Consider the following 16,432-nt stretch of genomic DNA (forward strand, 5'->3'; position numbering starts at 1 on the left):
TAGGAAGGTTAAATTAATTACTACCTGATAAATTTCTTTCCTTGAGTCCTGCTAGACCAGTCCAGATCCTGCCCCGGAAGACAAGGGCAAGGGTGAGTATAGAATATAAGTACATTGCAGGCGGTAGCTTGCCAGGACCCTCCATTTTTTATGTCTCTCTTGCTGCCTTCCCTGTATTTCACCTCTTGACTCACTTGGAGCACACTGCAGTACCTTGAGGTAGAGATTCCAAATTGGGTATTGGATGGATTTCATGTGGTCCCAGTGCTTTGACAGTAGGCTACTGGGATTGGACCATAACCACACCTCCTTTATAAGCCTAAGTGACATCATAAAAGAGGTATGTGTTTCTGTCATCTGTGAGGTAGGGACATCCCATACATAGCAACTGATCTAGCAGGACTAAAGGAAAGAAAATTATCAGATAAGTATAATTTAGCCATTTTCTACCAATTCTATACTCACGAAAAGATACAGACTTGGTCTGAAAATCTACAAATTCCAGCAATCGCCATCAGTAGGAGAGACCTCGGTGATGTGCATGCGTATCTCATGTTTCATTTCTTTATATAAGTAAAATAATAGCTTAAAATATTTCATGACATGCAATTTGTATGAAACCTTGTACTAGTAACAAGACCTCTCATTGCAGTTCAAATGAGGTAAAAAGAGTGAATACAAAATTAATCTTTGCCTTCTAACAGTGTTAATTCAAGTAACATTTAACTTGGATTTATTTATTTAATAACTTAATAACTTATATTTCACATCATCCAGTATAGCTGATCAGAGCAGATTACATAGCAATGACATAAAAACATTTATAATATTTAATATACTTACCTAAGTAACAAGCATGAAAGGCAATATAATGCAATAAAATATGTCAATAGGAGCTTTTTTTTTGCCCTTGTTACTTTCCTGTCCCTATTTTTCCTTTTATGTTCTTATTCTAAACCTTCTTCTTTTCATCTTAAATGAATGTTTGAATCTTCCCTCCCTACTAAGTTAATTTTCACCATCTCACTTCTTCATTTAGTTATAGAGGTGTTGTCAGAAGATAAAGACCACTTGCCCCATCCAATCTACCTATTTGCTTGTTTGAAGTGTTTCTCTAAATTGTTTACATTTCTATAAACAATTCCCTGCAATTCTCCAGAGTATTAGGCTGAGCCATGTTCAGAGCATAGCTCTGCTTAAGTGGCTCCATAATTAGAGGAGTCGCTGGAAGGAAGGAGTTAACAATTAACAAGATTACTCCTGGAGGAATTCAGTGCAACTGCACAACACAGAATTTGTGCAGAATTCCCCTCCACAGAATTTCAATATTTCATGCAGAATTTGGCAAAAGGCCTGGCAAGCTGCAAGCAGAGCCGATCCCACTCGCAGCCAAGGATGGAAGAGGCCTGGCAGGCTACGAGTGGACTATAAGCAGATTCCATCCCGCTCGGAACTAGATTATGCCCAGAGGGAGAAAGAAGCAAGAGTCCTAAGATCACTGCAGGCCAAGCTCATCTCGCCCTGCAGCAGAATGAAACAGCTGAGCCTATGTAAGACAGGAAGTATGCATGCAAGGGTGGTCTTGTGTGTGTATGTGAGTAAAAGATTGGGAGCCTGTGTGTGTGTATGTGAGAGAGAGGGAGCCTGTGTGTGTGGGTGTGTGAGAGCGCTTGCGTGTGTGTGTGTGTGCACGAGAGAGAGAGAAGGAGCCTGTGTGTGTGTGTGAGAGAGAGGGAGCCAGTGTGTGCGTGTGTGTGAGGGAGCCTGTGTGTATGTGTGCGTGTGTGTGTGTGTGTGTGTGTGTGTATGTGTGCAAGAGAGAGAGAAGGAGCCTATATATGTGTGTTTGTGTGTGTGTATATATATATGAGAGAGAGGGCGCTTCACCACTACCAGCCCTTGTTCCCCTCAGGTTGAGCCCTTTGGTACTGGGGCCAGCTGGACTTACGTGGGGTCTCAGGGACTGTAGGGATGGGTGCAGGAGCTTAGAGTCCAGGTATGGCGTAGACACTGGCAAGGCGACTCTCGAAGGCTGGGCACTGGCAAGGGTCTTGGCAGGCGGCGAATCTCGTAGTCCGGGTACAGGCATAGGTCAGAGTGAACAGGCAGGACAGAATGCAGGAATGCAGGAACGGAACTTCCAGGAACAGAAGCAGGAACTGAGTAGCCAAGGCAACGACTGAGGAACAGGCCTTGCCTTATATAGGCCAGGGTCAGGAGGGAAGAGCCATGGCACCTCCCGTAGCAGGCCCTTTAAATAGGGTCAGGTGATGCATGCGCCTAGGATGCCCGGGCTAGGCAGGTGGGGCCAGGCAGAGCTCGGCCTCGTCTCGGCCGGGAATGAGCGTCAGTGTGGGAGGCCCGGCAGGGAGTCAGCATGGGCGGAGCGCGTCTGCAGCGGCTCCCTGCCGCCGTGAGACTCCTGAGGTCAACGAGCATTGGGCGGCTGCACCGGTAGGTGGAGGGAGCTGGTCGCGGGCCTTCGCAGCCAGTTCCTGTAACACCAAGAAGGAGGGTTTATCAGATAAGGAGACTCACATGTGAACTCTGCAACAACCCAAATCTGCTTGGAGATAAAAACAGCCTGTCCAAAAGGCGAGCTCATCAGACAGGTTGACTCACTGAACAATGCTGTCTCGGCAAGACAGCTCACTGGTCAAGAGATTACCAGACTGGACTAGATCCTGTTCTGAAGTCTCCATGTAGCAGGAACAGTGAACCCCTCTCCTGATGGGAGAGGGGGGCAGCACTGTGAAATGAAGAAATGACCCTTTTTGTGCTCTGATTGACTATGCGTGAACTGTTGCATATTCATGTCCTGACTGTTAAAAGCTGCAGCAGAGAGAGACTCAGGGCAGCAGCCAGAGAGAAAGAGACTCATTAACACCTGAAGATGACGCCAGAGCCATGGCTGCCTGCCCCACCCCTATGGCCAGCAGACCCGCTTCAGCCTGCCCAACTCCCCATATAAAGAGAAGGTCCTGCCTGCTGCATCATGGCTGGGACAACAGAGACTTCAACTTGTGCTGCCACCCCAGAGATGTCCTCCGTAAGCCACAGCATCTCCCACAGATCTTCAAACTGGACCTCTATAAGGGTGAGAACTAATGGTAATCTACAGTCATGGGGGCTAGTTAATTATGTTTATTAATTAACATACTTGAAACAAGTTGGAGTTGCTGAAAGCTTTACTCAGTATAAGCCTATGCTGTGTTAAGGGCTGTAGAGGCATGTGTTGTCTATCTCATTCTAAGTGGTAAATCTGCAATGTCTGTTAATAGAGCAGTCTGATTCTGAGACAAACAGGTGTCTCTTCCTGGGCATTTTGAATTGCATATAAGGTAATAAGTGGTAAGATTTTGTAGCACGACCAGTACTATCCCTGCCCCCCCCCCCCCCCCCCCAGAGAAGGAAGAGGAGGGGGAGCTGGCAGTCTCCTCCTGGCTATGTGTATACCCTTACATTGCCTACAGTGCCAAGGACAGTTTTAACATTTTTGCCAGCACTGGATGGGGGTTTCCTGCACACATAAGAATCCCTTGGGAGCTTCAATTTTCCATGCCCTGGAGGGTGGATGTTTCTCTGCCCTGGTACAAGATACTCCTGTACAGAAAGAGGAAAGAAAGACTGTAAGGCAAAAGGAATCTTGTGGTGCTGAAGATTCATTTTTGTGCCTTATTTCATCGTACTTCAACAGTAAAGACTTTTATTTTGGATGCTAAACTGTTGCGGTCTCTGCCGCTTCCCCTTCGCTAGGTCTGAACAGTGCCTACCTCCGCTGCTGGAAACGCCGCGTTCCGCGTGGCTGGGACCCCAGCAGCGCTGCCTGCTCCACATGGCGGCCGCCATTGCTTGCCCGTCTCCCCGCTGCCTCACGCGCGCGCGAGGACGCCCACTTTGTGCGCACAGCTCCCGGAAGTCGGGCCCCACCTGCGCTGATGACGTCACGCCCTAAGTCCAATATAACCGGCGTCCGGACTCCTTCTCCTTGCCTTGCAACGAGGTTCACTACTGCCTAGTAGTTCTGAGTTGCGCTTCGTCTGTTCCTCGTTCCTGACGTGACCTTTGGACTGCCTTTGACTTCGCTTCAGCCTGCCGCCTGCCTCTGACCTTGGTTCGTTCCCGACTTCGCTTCAGCCTGCTACAGACTCCATTCCAGTCTACAGCCTGCTTCAGTCCACAGCCTGCTACAGACTCCATTCCAGCCTACAGCCTGCTTCAGTCCACAGCTTTCTACAGACTCTGCTTCAGTATCCGGTTAGCTACAGTTTCCGCTGCCGCCCGCTGCTCTGTCATCAGCTGGCCCTCGGCCTGTACAGCCGGTCCACGGACTATCTTATACTCTTGGACTTCCTATACTACAGTTCCGGCCTAGGCCTTTCCTGCCACTGGACATTGAGCCTATTCCCCAAGTCCCAAGGTTCCAGGACCCTACGGGCTCCTCCTGGGGGGTTCCTGGTTCCCGGGTGAACACCGCCAGCCTGTGGCTCCGCCTCCCGGCCTACCCTGTCATCCTAGGTGGGCCGGCCCAAGGGTCCACTACCACGCCTGCAGTATCCGACTGCAACATAAACAAGTGATTCTAGAGTGGTTTTCGTACCTACAGCACACACTGAAGACACATACTCCTTTCCCTGGGGACAGAGACAGAAAAGTGAGAATCCTCTCCCAGGGACAATCCAAGGAAAGTCACCCTTAGCACTTGGGGCCCTGAAAGTTAGCTCTTTCCCCCCACAAAAAGAATCCACGCCCTGGGGAAAGAGACTGCAGTAACAGCTCGCAGGGTTCCAGCCCCAAAGAGACAATACATAAGTTTATGGCCCAATCAGAGTACAGCCTGCCTCCCAGGATGGGGTTACATCATTTACATGTACATTTTAAGCATATCAACAGAGATACTTTTACATTTGAATCTTCCAAAAGTGATAGTTAACCCTCATTTGGAATCAACAGATTTATGGGGCAATTTTTAAACAGCCCTCAGTGCTTGTGATGTGTTCTCTGTGCGGAGTTAGCAATCTGATGTGAATCTGCTGTGATCTCTGTGGGGAGATAGCAATCGGTTGTCAAAGCTCTGTAGAGAAAGCTGGGAGTTAGCAATCTGTCAGAAAGCTCTGTTGTTAAAGCTGGTATTAGCAATCTGTAGCTATTTAGAATAGTTGTAGGTGGATCCTTGGACCAGTGGCAGGTGACCACGCCCTCGGGAGAAATCCCGAGAGGGACCACTGGTCAGGCTTAATGTAGGAGACAGACACACACTAGTTCTTTTACTAGACAATATGGTAAACCACCAGAGGTGGCAGTAGTGAGCTGGAAGCGCCCGGCTGGGCTGTAGTCCCTCAGGTATTGGAACAGCAATCCCAGGGTGGCTGAGCTGTAGAGAAACTAAGACAATGAGTAGGCAGTATATGCAGAGTTCTGGAACAAGTCCTTGATGGTAACACTCACACAGTAGTCTCTTAAGGCAGCTCAGGAGTTGGTATGCATTAGGCCCTCGAGGAGCGAGTACCTGGTTCCAGGGAACGCTCTGAGATAGATACAGACTGATGTTAAGCAACAAAGACTTCTAGAAGCAATATATTAAAACACCAAAGGTGGCAGTAGTGAGCTGGAAGCGCCCGGCTGGGCTGTAGTCCCTTAGGTATTGGAATAGTGATCCCAGGGTGGCTGAGCTGTAGAGAAACTAAGACAGTGAGTAGGCAGTATATGCAGAGTACTGGAACAAGTCCTTAATGGTAACACTCACACAATAATCTCTTAAGGCAGCCTAGGAGATGGTATACATTAGGCCCTCGAGGAGCGAGTACCTTTACCCAGGGAAAGCTCCGAGAGATAGATGGAAACTCACAATGTTGTAAGCAGCGATGACTTCTTAGCAGAAGTGGTATTCAGGAGCAAGTCCGGGACGTGGGCCCTCGAGGAACAAGTACCAGTTCCGGACTGAGACCTGCAAAGAAAAAGAGAGAGCGAGGCCCCCGAGGAGCGGGTACCTCTAGTGAAGTCCGAGGAGGCAGAGTAGCTAGGGTTGCGGAGAGTGAAGCCCATCCGCAGCGACCAGGAGGAAGCTAGGTAACCAATCCCTTGCTAACTCGTCTTGTTAGCGAAAACTGAGACCTTAAATATCTGGAGCTGGTGACGTCATCTCAGGAGGACGGCCCTGAGGTTCGCGCCAACACTGGTACATCAGTTGGGCCGCGCACGCGTGCGCCCTTAGGCATCTGGTCAACATGGCGGCTTGCAGTGTCGAGCCGGTCCAGGAACGCCGGAGGAGGACAGCCTGGAGACGCTGCAGCAGCTAGCCTTCCATCAACCCCGAAGAGAGTCGCCAACGAGGTAAGGTGGGCGGAGCAGAAACGTCAGACAGCGACGGACACAACAGCTTGCTGGCCTGCAAACATATTTTCAAAGAGAAACCCCACATATGGTTTCCCTTTTGAGAATATGGGCCACTGGGTAACAGGGCTGCACTCCGAGCATACACATTTCACCTGCTTTGAATCAGGTGCAGATGTTACCAGGAAAAATCTAGGCGGACCTTCCCTCCAATTTTAACCCGCTCCTTTTCCGACTTGGGTAAAAGCACCTAAGCTATGAACAGCATCAGTACTTTTACCGGCAGTGAGGGGAGGACAGGTTTCAGTGGGGCTTTTCCTGCAGGTAAACAGCTGTTTACCCGCAGCAAAAGTTTGAAACTTGCCCTCTGTTTTCTATTGTTTATTGGTGGAATGGTGAGTTCCTTGCATCAATATTTGATTAACCTGAACAGCAGGTCAGACCATCTTTGCAGGGAGCGTTAATAGGCTATAGTGCCTTTGGCAATTTTTCTAGTTTCTCCACTACTCTCCTTTCACATGCAGGGTGAATATTATTGCAGCTTCTCTGGCTTGAAGTGCAGACTGCTGATCCCCACAGAGCTTCAGTACATTGGTTAGCTCCTTGTATGACCACAGATCAAATATCATAATTGGAGCAATAGCTGACTTTCCTTTGCACAGGGGCAGAAAGTGCACCCAAGGAGTTTAATCCAGGAATCTATTTTGAGTATTAGCCATTGAGGTACCTTTTTTTTTTTTAATTACTAAAGTATTCCAACCATGCCCTATGTTATTTTTAGATCTAGATTCTGAAGTACTTTGTGTAACCAAAGTGTGTATACATGACTGGAACTTACAGTGGAAGCAGAAAAAAAAAACCATAAAGAGCAAGTGATGGACACTGCAGAAATCTGGGGTCTCCAAATGAAACATAGAAATGACAGCAGTAAAGGACCAAATGATTCATCCAGTCTGCCAGGCAAGCTTATGATAGTATCTACTGTGCCATACAAGTCACCCCTATACTTATCAGTTTCCCAGACTGTCAAATTCAGGGCCCATGTTGGTTGCTGTTTGAGTCCAATTACCCATTACCTCTTGCCATTGAAGCAGAGGGCAATGTTGGAGTTGCATCAAAAGTATCAGGCTTATTGGTTAAGGGTAGAAACCACCGCATCAGCAAGTTATCCCTATGCTTATTTGTTTTCCCAGACTGTACAATTCAATGTCCTTGTTGGTTGCTATCTGAATCTAATTCCCCTTTTCCTATTTTCCCCCTGCCGGTGAAGCAGAGAGCAAGTATGGAGTTGCAGTGATAGTATGAAAGCTTATTGATTAAGGGTAGTAACCACCACTCCAGCAAGTTACTCTTATGTACTCTTTTCTTCATTCCCATCCTCTAGCCTTTAGGGATCCACAGTGTTTATCCCATGCCCTTTGAAATCTTTTACTGGTTTTGTCTTTACTACCTCCTTCAGAAGGGCATTCCAGGCATCCACCACCCTCTCCATGAAGAAATATTTCCTGACATTGATTCTGAGTTATCCTCCCTGGAGTTTCATTTTGTGACCCCAGGTTCTAGATTTCTTTCCAAGGGAAAAGGTTTGTTGTTGATTATGCATCATTAAAATGTTTCAGGTATCTGAAGGTTTGTATCATATCTCCCCTGCACCTCCTCTCCTCCAGAGTACACATATTTAGGTCCTTCAACCTCTCCTCATAAGTCATTTGATGGAGACCACCCACCATTTTGGACACCCTTCTCTGGACCGCCTCCATCCTGTCTCTGTCCCTTTTGAGATACGGTCTCCAGAACTGAACACAGTACTCCAGGTGAGACCTCACCAAGGACCTGTTCAGGGGGATCATAAACTCCTTTTTCTCTATGTTGCCCAGCATTCTTCTAGCTTTAGATATTGCTGTGTCACATTGCTTTGCCGACTTCAGATCGCTAGACACTATCACCCCAAGGTCCCTCTCTTGCTTCGTGCACAATAGCCCCCCCCCCCCCCCAATCACATACAGCTCTTTTGGATTACCACACCCCAGATGCATGACTCTGCACTTCTTGGCATTGAATCCCAGCTGCCATATCTTCGACCAGCATTCAAGATTCTTTAAATCATGTCTTATTCTCCTCTACTCCTTTCAGCGTATCCACTCTGTTGCATATCTTAGTATCATCTGCAAATAGACAAACTTTACCTTCTATCCCTTCCGTAATGCCGGTCACAATGATTTTGAACAGAACCAGTCTCAACACTGAGACGAGACAGGAACCAGGAAGCAAGGGTCCGAAGCACAAGAAGACTCACCGAAGGAAGCAGACTCCAACAGCGCTCACAGTGAACGTTGCCAAGTCAAGGAATGAGCAGAGGAAGTCTCCTTTTATACTTCCTCTGGTCCGGTGCATAGGAAACAGCTGTAGGTAATTAAAGGGATGAGGTCCCTTTAAATCTAGTAAGGAGGTGTGGCCTCGCGCCTAAGATGGCGGTGGCCATCTTGGATTTCGGCCATGAAGGAAAAGCTGTCCGATGCCGCGAGGGAGGAGCAGGGACGGCTCCCAGCCCGGCGGCCACCCCGGAGGCCCGCACCGGTGTGCGGGAACAACAGGCACCGGCCTCAAGTAGCTTTCCCCAATGCTGCTGCGGCAGGTCGCCATCGCAGTTCAGGTAGGGGGCCATAGCCGCAGCAGTCTGCGGCCGTGGAACACAACACAGGGTATGGCAGATCCAATATAAAGGTTCTGAGTGTCTTTCTAGCAGGTGAGAATTAGTGCCACTGCTAAGATGTTGACTGATAATATTTCAATCTTATATTTAATATCGAAAAATATCTAAAGAACATAAGAACATAAGAAAATGCCATACTCGGTCAGACTAAGGGTCCATCAAACCCAGCATCCTGTTTCCAACAGTGGCCAATCCAGGCCACAAGAACCTGGCAAGTACCCAAAAACTAAGTCTATTCCATGTTACCATTGCTAATGGCAGTGTCTATTCTCTAAGTGAACTTAATAGCAGGTAATGGACTTCTCCTCCAAGAACTTATCCAATCCTTTTTTAAACACAGCTATACTAACTGCACTAACCACATCCTCTGGCAACAAATTCCAGAGTTTAATTGTGCGTTGAGTAAAAAAGAACTTTTTCTGATTAGTTTTAAATGTGCCACATGCTAACTTCATGGAGTACCCCCTAGTCTTTCTATTATCCAAAATAGTAAATAGCCGATTCACATCTACCCATTCTAGACCTCTCATGATTTTAAACATCTCTATCATATCCCCCCTCAGCCATCTCTTCTCCAAGCTGAAAAGTCCTAACCTCTTTAGTCTTTCCTCATAGGGGAGCTGTTCCATTCCCCTTATCATTTTGGTAGCCCTTCTCTGTACCTTCTCCATCGTAATTATATCTTTTTTTAGATGTGACGACCAGAATTGTACACAGTATTCAAGGTGCGGTCTCACCATGGAGCGATACAGAGGCATTATGAAATTTTCCGTTTTATTCACATATTGCATAATTATGCGTAATGTTCATATTACAATAACTGTTCAGCTCCTTAAAGTAGAGGCAAGTGTCTATAGCATTCATTGCCAAATGTGAATCACTGTATTGTTAAAAATGATATTTCTTTCTTCATTTTAAATATTTGGATAGTATTAGGCTAATTTTGAATTCAAAATGACTTTTGGCTAGTTTTGAAGTAACTTTGGGCTCTAAATTTAGTGGATATCTGGCTACATTACTTCTCGCTACTTAACACTTCTATAGCCCTACTCAGTGTACGCAGTGCTGATATCCCTGTCCTAACTACCTCATGTCATCAGCTTCGTCTGTTCATGTTTTCTCTCTCAAATGAATTACAAATTAACACCTTTTGACTGACCTTTAGATTGATTTTCTAATCAATGGTTTCTATTTACCCTGATGGATCGTCACTACTTATTAGAGGAGCACAATCATAGGTCAAGCAATCATGAAGAGCACAGACAATCACTTTAGCAACCTTGAATAGTTTGTTTCAGTTTATTTGCTCCTTGCTAGCCTTCTCTTAGTGAATGGTTCTTTTTCCAGTTTTTACTGGTTTTATAGTTTATAAAACCTGGGTGATTGGTGACCTGTGGAGTTTGCACCATTGTCTGTGCCCTCACACTGTCCCCTATCACGCTCCGCACCCAGCAGCCCCAAGTGATTTTGATAATATAATGCATGATTTATAGATAGCTGCAGAATGTGTCTTCTCTTGAGAATCTCCATTGTTTCAGAGGGATACTCTTGCTAGGAAAAGATGCAGAGCGAACCACGTGGTGTCATAAAATCCAGGCCTGCTGGCAAGGTTTATATGTAAGCGTTGTCATTGCACACTGACATTGCGGGCTGTGCCGAAAGCAAATGATTCTAATCATGAGCACAGACAGAATAAATTCATATAGCTGTAACACACCTGCTATATTATTTTTGTATATATACAGTGCCAGAAATATGACTGAGAGATGATCTGCCCTCACCATAAAGTCAGATGGCAAAGCATTTTACCAAATATATCCAGGATAACATTTAATGCTTCTCTCCTTTTTGCTTATGTAATTCCATCCCCAGGTGTGGACTGTAGGAAGATCTGATGTGGTTATCTTACATTTGATTAACATAATTTAATCTTGTAACCTTATGATATGAATTTATTCGTTTTAGGGAGCAGATATACTTTTTGTCACGTCAGTTTATTAGCAGCATATGGTGAAGCAAGTTTTAATATGATACAATTATTCATGTTTCTTTGCTTTTGTAACAGATTCAGTTTTAGTTTTACAGTGCAAGCACTGTCATGTAAGACAATCAGAACTTATAACCATTATCTTTAGGCTCAATTTTGCACTTAAGAATTACGCAATTGCTAAACTAGATTAGCCCAGCTGAAAGGTAATTTAAGCCAATGTTCTCACCCTCCATAGTACTGCACAAGTCCAGTGTCACTTCTGTAACAGGAGGCTGTCTCGACACCAAGGGTCCAATGAAGCTCTTTTCGGTGGATGGCAAATAAACCCAAAGGCTGGATACAAAGTTTTACCAAGGACATGTTCCCAGTTCTGGTCCAAGGTTCTCCTTTCATTTGAGAGGTGATGACAACTCCCTGATATGAAGAAACAAACACATTCTTTCCTCTTTTGTGTAAAAGAAAACCAGTCTCATATAAAGTTGCCAAAAACATCACAAGGCTGCAAACTCCATGTCTGCATTGATTTAGGCCTGCATCTTTTACTCAGTCTGTGTGCATAGCAGTAGGCCTCAAAAATTCATGATGCATATCCTGTTTAGGGTCACTGATGTTTACCCTACAGGACTGCACTCCAATGGGGCCATACAAGATTTAAAGTCTTTTTGGGGCTGAAACCTCAGGCTAGCTTGAACACATTCTTTCAAACCCCAAGGCCTGGATTCTTTGTTAGATGGGGAAAGGTTTCCATTTCAAGGCCTAGTGTGCTAGGGGTGACTCTTTTATTATTTTCTTGGCCATGGGAAAAGGGGTACTTATTCTCACTGTGTGTGCTCTATGTGCCCGAGAAATACACTAGAGTCGCTGGTTTAGTGTCCAAAATAAAAGTCTTTACTGACTGATAATTTGATGAAAGATAGCATAATTTAACTTAATCCACAACACCACAGATATATTCTTATCACAGTTCTTTTCCCTCTGTCTGTACAAGAATTTCTAAACCAGGGAAAGGGAGACATCCACCCTCCAAGGCTTGGATAAGTAGAGTTCCCAGGTGTGCAGGGTATCCTTTAAATGGACAGGAAAAAAAACCTCTTTCTCAAACTGATAAAAGTGGTGAAATGCAGCCTTTTGCACAGAGAGTCCAATCCTCTTTCTCCCTAAAGGGTGCCCTCAATGGTGTTAAATTGTCCTTATTCACTGTTAGGTGATCAATTTGCACATCTTCTTTTCTCTTTCTCTCTCTCTCTCTCTTGAACAGGCAGCTCTTACTGCTCCACGGCAAGAAGGAAGGGGCAGCCCAAAACTCTTCCTCCTGGAGCTCACAATCCAAGACTTTTCCCCTTTGACAGAATTTGCCAGCAGAATTCCTCCTTGCAGCAGGTCACCACCATACCTTCTTCCTCACTGAGGGTATGGAGGGGCAGGTCTTCCCCACCAAGGGCATCCCAAACACAGGGTTCCCCGTGCCCTGAGTCCAGGTGACACCCAAGGGTCTCACAAGGCTCCTACTACTAAAAATGTGAAAAAAACAAACGAAAAAAGCAACCCAGAGGGAAATCCCAACGAGCCAATGTGTGGACTGAAAGGAATCACCTCCTGACCCTGCTCAGGTTCCCCAGACAGGATGTGCCTGGTTCCTCCAAGTGGGCCTGAAAATTGAAATGCAAGAAACGCTTCTACTGCCACCTAACTCTCAGCAAACCTAAATGGACTGCCAACAGACTCTCTGCAGAGAGATGTTTTTATTACTTTCCAGGGGGACGGCCATTCCAGCTCCCTCAAAAGGAAGGGCTGCATTTGAATGGTAAACTCCCCCATTCTCTAACCTATTTGTTGTGTTTTGCGCCCGCAGCCGCCCGCGGGCGCGCCCCCCCTACCTGGCCGCAGCGGCGACCTGCCGCGGCAAACAGCCCCAAAGGAAGCCCGGACCCAGGGCAGTTGTTCCTGCGGGCTGGAGTGGGCCCGCGGGGTGCCCCCTCACCGGGAGCCCTCCTAGCCTCCCCGGGGCTCAGCGTCTTCAGTGCCGGGAGGATTTAAGATGGCCGCCGCCATAGGATCCAAGATGGCTGCCATCAACTCATTTGCATTTAAAGGGACCTGGTCCCTTTAACTAGACTCACCTGCGTCCAATGATCCAGAGCAGAGGAAGTATTTAAGGAGGCTTCCTCTGCTCATTCCTCTACTTGGCAACGTCTCCTGTGAGCTTTGTCCAGTCTGCTTGCTTCGGTGAGTTCTTCGAGCTTGGCTTCTGCTTTGTCTTCCTGGTTCCTGACTTCGGATTGGCTTACGGTGATTCTCTGGTTCCTGACTTCGGATTGGCTTACGGTGATTCTCTGGTTTCTGACTTCGGATTGGCAAGCGGTGATTCTCTGGTGCACGACTTTGGACTGGTGAGCGACGACCCTCTGGCACTCGACCTAGGACTCCCTCAAGACTCTGTCTCCAAGGGCCTACCTAAGTCCCAGCGGCCCGGGTCCCTACGGGCTCCTCCTGGGGGGACCGCGGGCTTCCAGGGCAAAGCTCCAGTTGGCCTTTGCACCGTTGCTCTGACCTCCATAGGTCCACCTAAGTCCCAGCGGTCGGGTCCCTACGGGCTCCTCCCAGGGGGACCGCAGACCACCAGTGGTGAAGACACAGCGCCTCATCTCGTCTCTTCATCGCCTCTGTATTCTCCTCAGCCTCCAGGGCCAAGGGTCAGCTGGTCCCGCCTCCTGTTCTGCCTCGCCACCCGACAAGAGAGCCTACGGACCCTCCGAAAGGTATACCATCCTCTCGTCGGCTAAGGGTCCACAAGCCTGAGCATAACACTATTCTGATATAGAAACACTGCCGGTCATCCAGTGCTTAGTGGTAATGTACCCAGAGGGGCCATTATACTTAACTTAGCAGAGCTCCTAACTGACTGACTGCAATAGGAGAGCTAGATTATTTTGTGTTTTAAAAAATCAATACTTTTCATTGTTATCAACAGCAGACTGAAACTTTCTGCTCCATTTGAAAGGTTACCAGTTTATGTCTGCTGTTGGGATGGAAGTGGTTTTCCCCTGCCTACGCCTACCAACTTTTCTGTGATAGGATGCAGTCTGGCAGCCTTAATTAGAAAATGGCTCTGTTTATTTTTCTCTATCCTAATCCAGTCTAATATGTAATGGATGGCTACATGCAACTCAGCCAGCAACGCTTTTCACACAAACATCAGCTCAGTCTTCAGTTATGGTCAGCAGGATTTTTTTAGATGGTTTATTCAGAAGTCAGATGAAACTTCATAATAACTGACATCACATTATATTGGAAAACACAAGTAATCATATAGTGGATTTTTTAACCAGATAAAGTAAGAAAATACACTAAATGGAAACAAATGGCAATATATTTTCCCTGATATTCAAACCACAGATATGCAGCCATGTTAAATACTGCAACCTAAGCTCCCCAGGTTATTTTCCCATCCAGTAAGAACTAAATGTAAGCAGACAGGAAAATTGGAGAAAATCTTTATTTCAAGTATTCTTTATGCTTAGCTTGTTTTCTTAACTCATCTTACCTGCTCATAAGTCAGACGAAAGTTACTCAATGACCTCTGACCCAGGCAACTTGAGGAAAAAGAGGAGGAAAGTACCGGGGAGAAAGGAGAGAGAAGGAAATTCTCCCAACAAATTGCTTACACTCACAATTGATTTAAAACAAAATTATATAGTGCTTCCATTATTACAGCCTTCATATTGTGAAACAGAACTATATGAAACAGGTGGCCAACTCTGGTCCTTGAGAAGGAACCACAAACAGGCCAGGTTTTCAGGATCTCCACAATAAATATGCATGAGACAGATTTTCATATACTGTCTCCATTATATGCAAATAGATCTCATGCAAATGCTTTGTGAATATTCTGAAATCCTGGCCTGTTTATGGCTCTTGAGGACCGGAGTTGGCACTCTTGGTATAAAAGAAGTAAAGAATTGTGATTGTTCATGGAAATAAACAGTTAAAACTGCCTAACTCCCCTGCACGTTACACATTGGAAGATCCCAACATAAGAAATGATGTACTGGGTATAACTAAAGGCCAATAAAGGCCACCATCTTATCTCCAACACTTGCCAATCCAGGTCACATTTATGCGGCAGGATCCCAAAGAATAGAGCCAATTCCTTCTTGCTCGTCACCAAGGATAAGCAATAGCTTTCAAAAGTCTACATGCCTCATAGTGGTTTATGGACTTTTCCTCTAAGAACTTGTCTCTAGGGATGTGAATCGTTTTAGGACGATTAAAATTATCGTCCGATAATTTTAATATCGTCTTAAACCGTTATGGAACACAATACAATACAGATTCTAACGATTTATCGTTATAAATCGTTAGAATCATGAGCCGGCACACTAAAACCCCCTAAAACCCACCCCCGACCCTTTAAATTAAATCCCCCACCCTCCCGAACCCCCCCCCCAAATAACTTAAATAACCTGCGGGTCCAGCGGCGGTCCGGAACGGCAGCGGTCCGGAACGGGCCTCCTGCTCTGAATCTTGTCGTCTTCAGCCGGCGCCATTTTCCAAAATGGCGCCGAAAAATGGCGGCGGCCATAGACGAAAAAGATTGGACGGCAGGAGGTCCTTCCGGACCCCCGCTGGACTTTTGGCAAGTCTCGTGGGGGTCAGGAGGCCCCCCACAAGCTGGCCAAAAGTTCCTGGAGGTCCAGCGGGGGTCAGGGAGCGATTTCCCGCCGCGAATCGTTTTCGTACGGAAAATGGCGCCGGCAGGAGATCGACTGCAGGAGGTCGTTCAGCGAGGCGCCGGAACCCTCGCTGAACGACCTCCTGCAGTCGATCTCCTGCCGGCGCCATTTTCCGTACGAAAACGATTCGCGGCGGGAAATCGCTCCCTGACCCCCGCTGGACCTCCAGGAACTTTTGGCCAGCTTGTGGGGGGCCTCCTGACCCCCACGAGACTTGACAAAAGTCCAGCGGGGGTCCGGAAGGACCTCCTGCCGTCCAATCTTTTTCGTCTATGGCCGCCGCCATTTTTCGGCGCCATTTTGGAAAATGGCGCCGGCTGAAGACGACAAGATTCAGAGCAGGAGCCCGTTCCGGACCGCTGCCGTTCCGGACCGCCGCTGGACCCGCAGGTTATTTAAGTTATTTGGGGGGGGGTTCGGGAGGGTGGGGGATTTAATTTAAAGGGTCGGGGGTGGGTTTTAGGGGGTTTTAATGTGCCGGTTTTTCGATTTTTCGATTTTTAACGATTTTTAACGATTTTTCACGATATTTTACCCCCCCAAACGGCAACAATACGATTCCCTCCCCCTCCCAGCCGAAATCGATCGTTAAGACGATCGAGGACACGATTCACATCCCGACTTGTCTCGATCATTTTTAAACCCAGCTTCGCTAACTTCTTT

The 16,432-nt window shown here is 46.8% G+C and overlaps 1 protein-coding gene across 1 annotated transcript in view; it reads right to left on the bottom strand.

Moving 5' to 3' along the window:
• Positions 1 to 11,335, bottom strand: part of CAMK2D (calcium/calmodulin dependent protein kinase II delta) — a 613,333-nt gene extending 601,998 nt beyond the window's left edge. Inside the window, exon 1 of the mRNA XM_029596378.1 lies at positions 11,263 to 11,335. The gene's annotated coding sequence lies outside the window, so the exon portion shown is untranslated. The remainder of the gene's footprint in view (positions 1 to 11,262) is intronic.
• Positions 11,336 to 16,432: the final 5,097 nt, after the last annotated feature.

The sequence above is a fragment of the Rhinatrema bivittatum genome, chromosome 1 (assembly GCF_901001135.1).
Source record: "Rhinatrema bivittatum chromosome 1, aRhiBiv1.1, whole genome shotgun sequence".
Classification (NCBI taxonomy): domain Eukaryota; kingdom Metazoa; phylum Chordata; class Amphibia; order Gymnophiona; family Rhinatrematidae; genus Rhinatrema; species Rhinatrema bivittatum.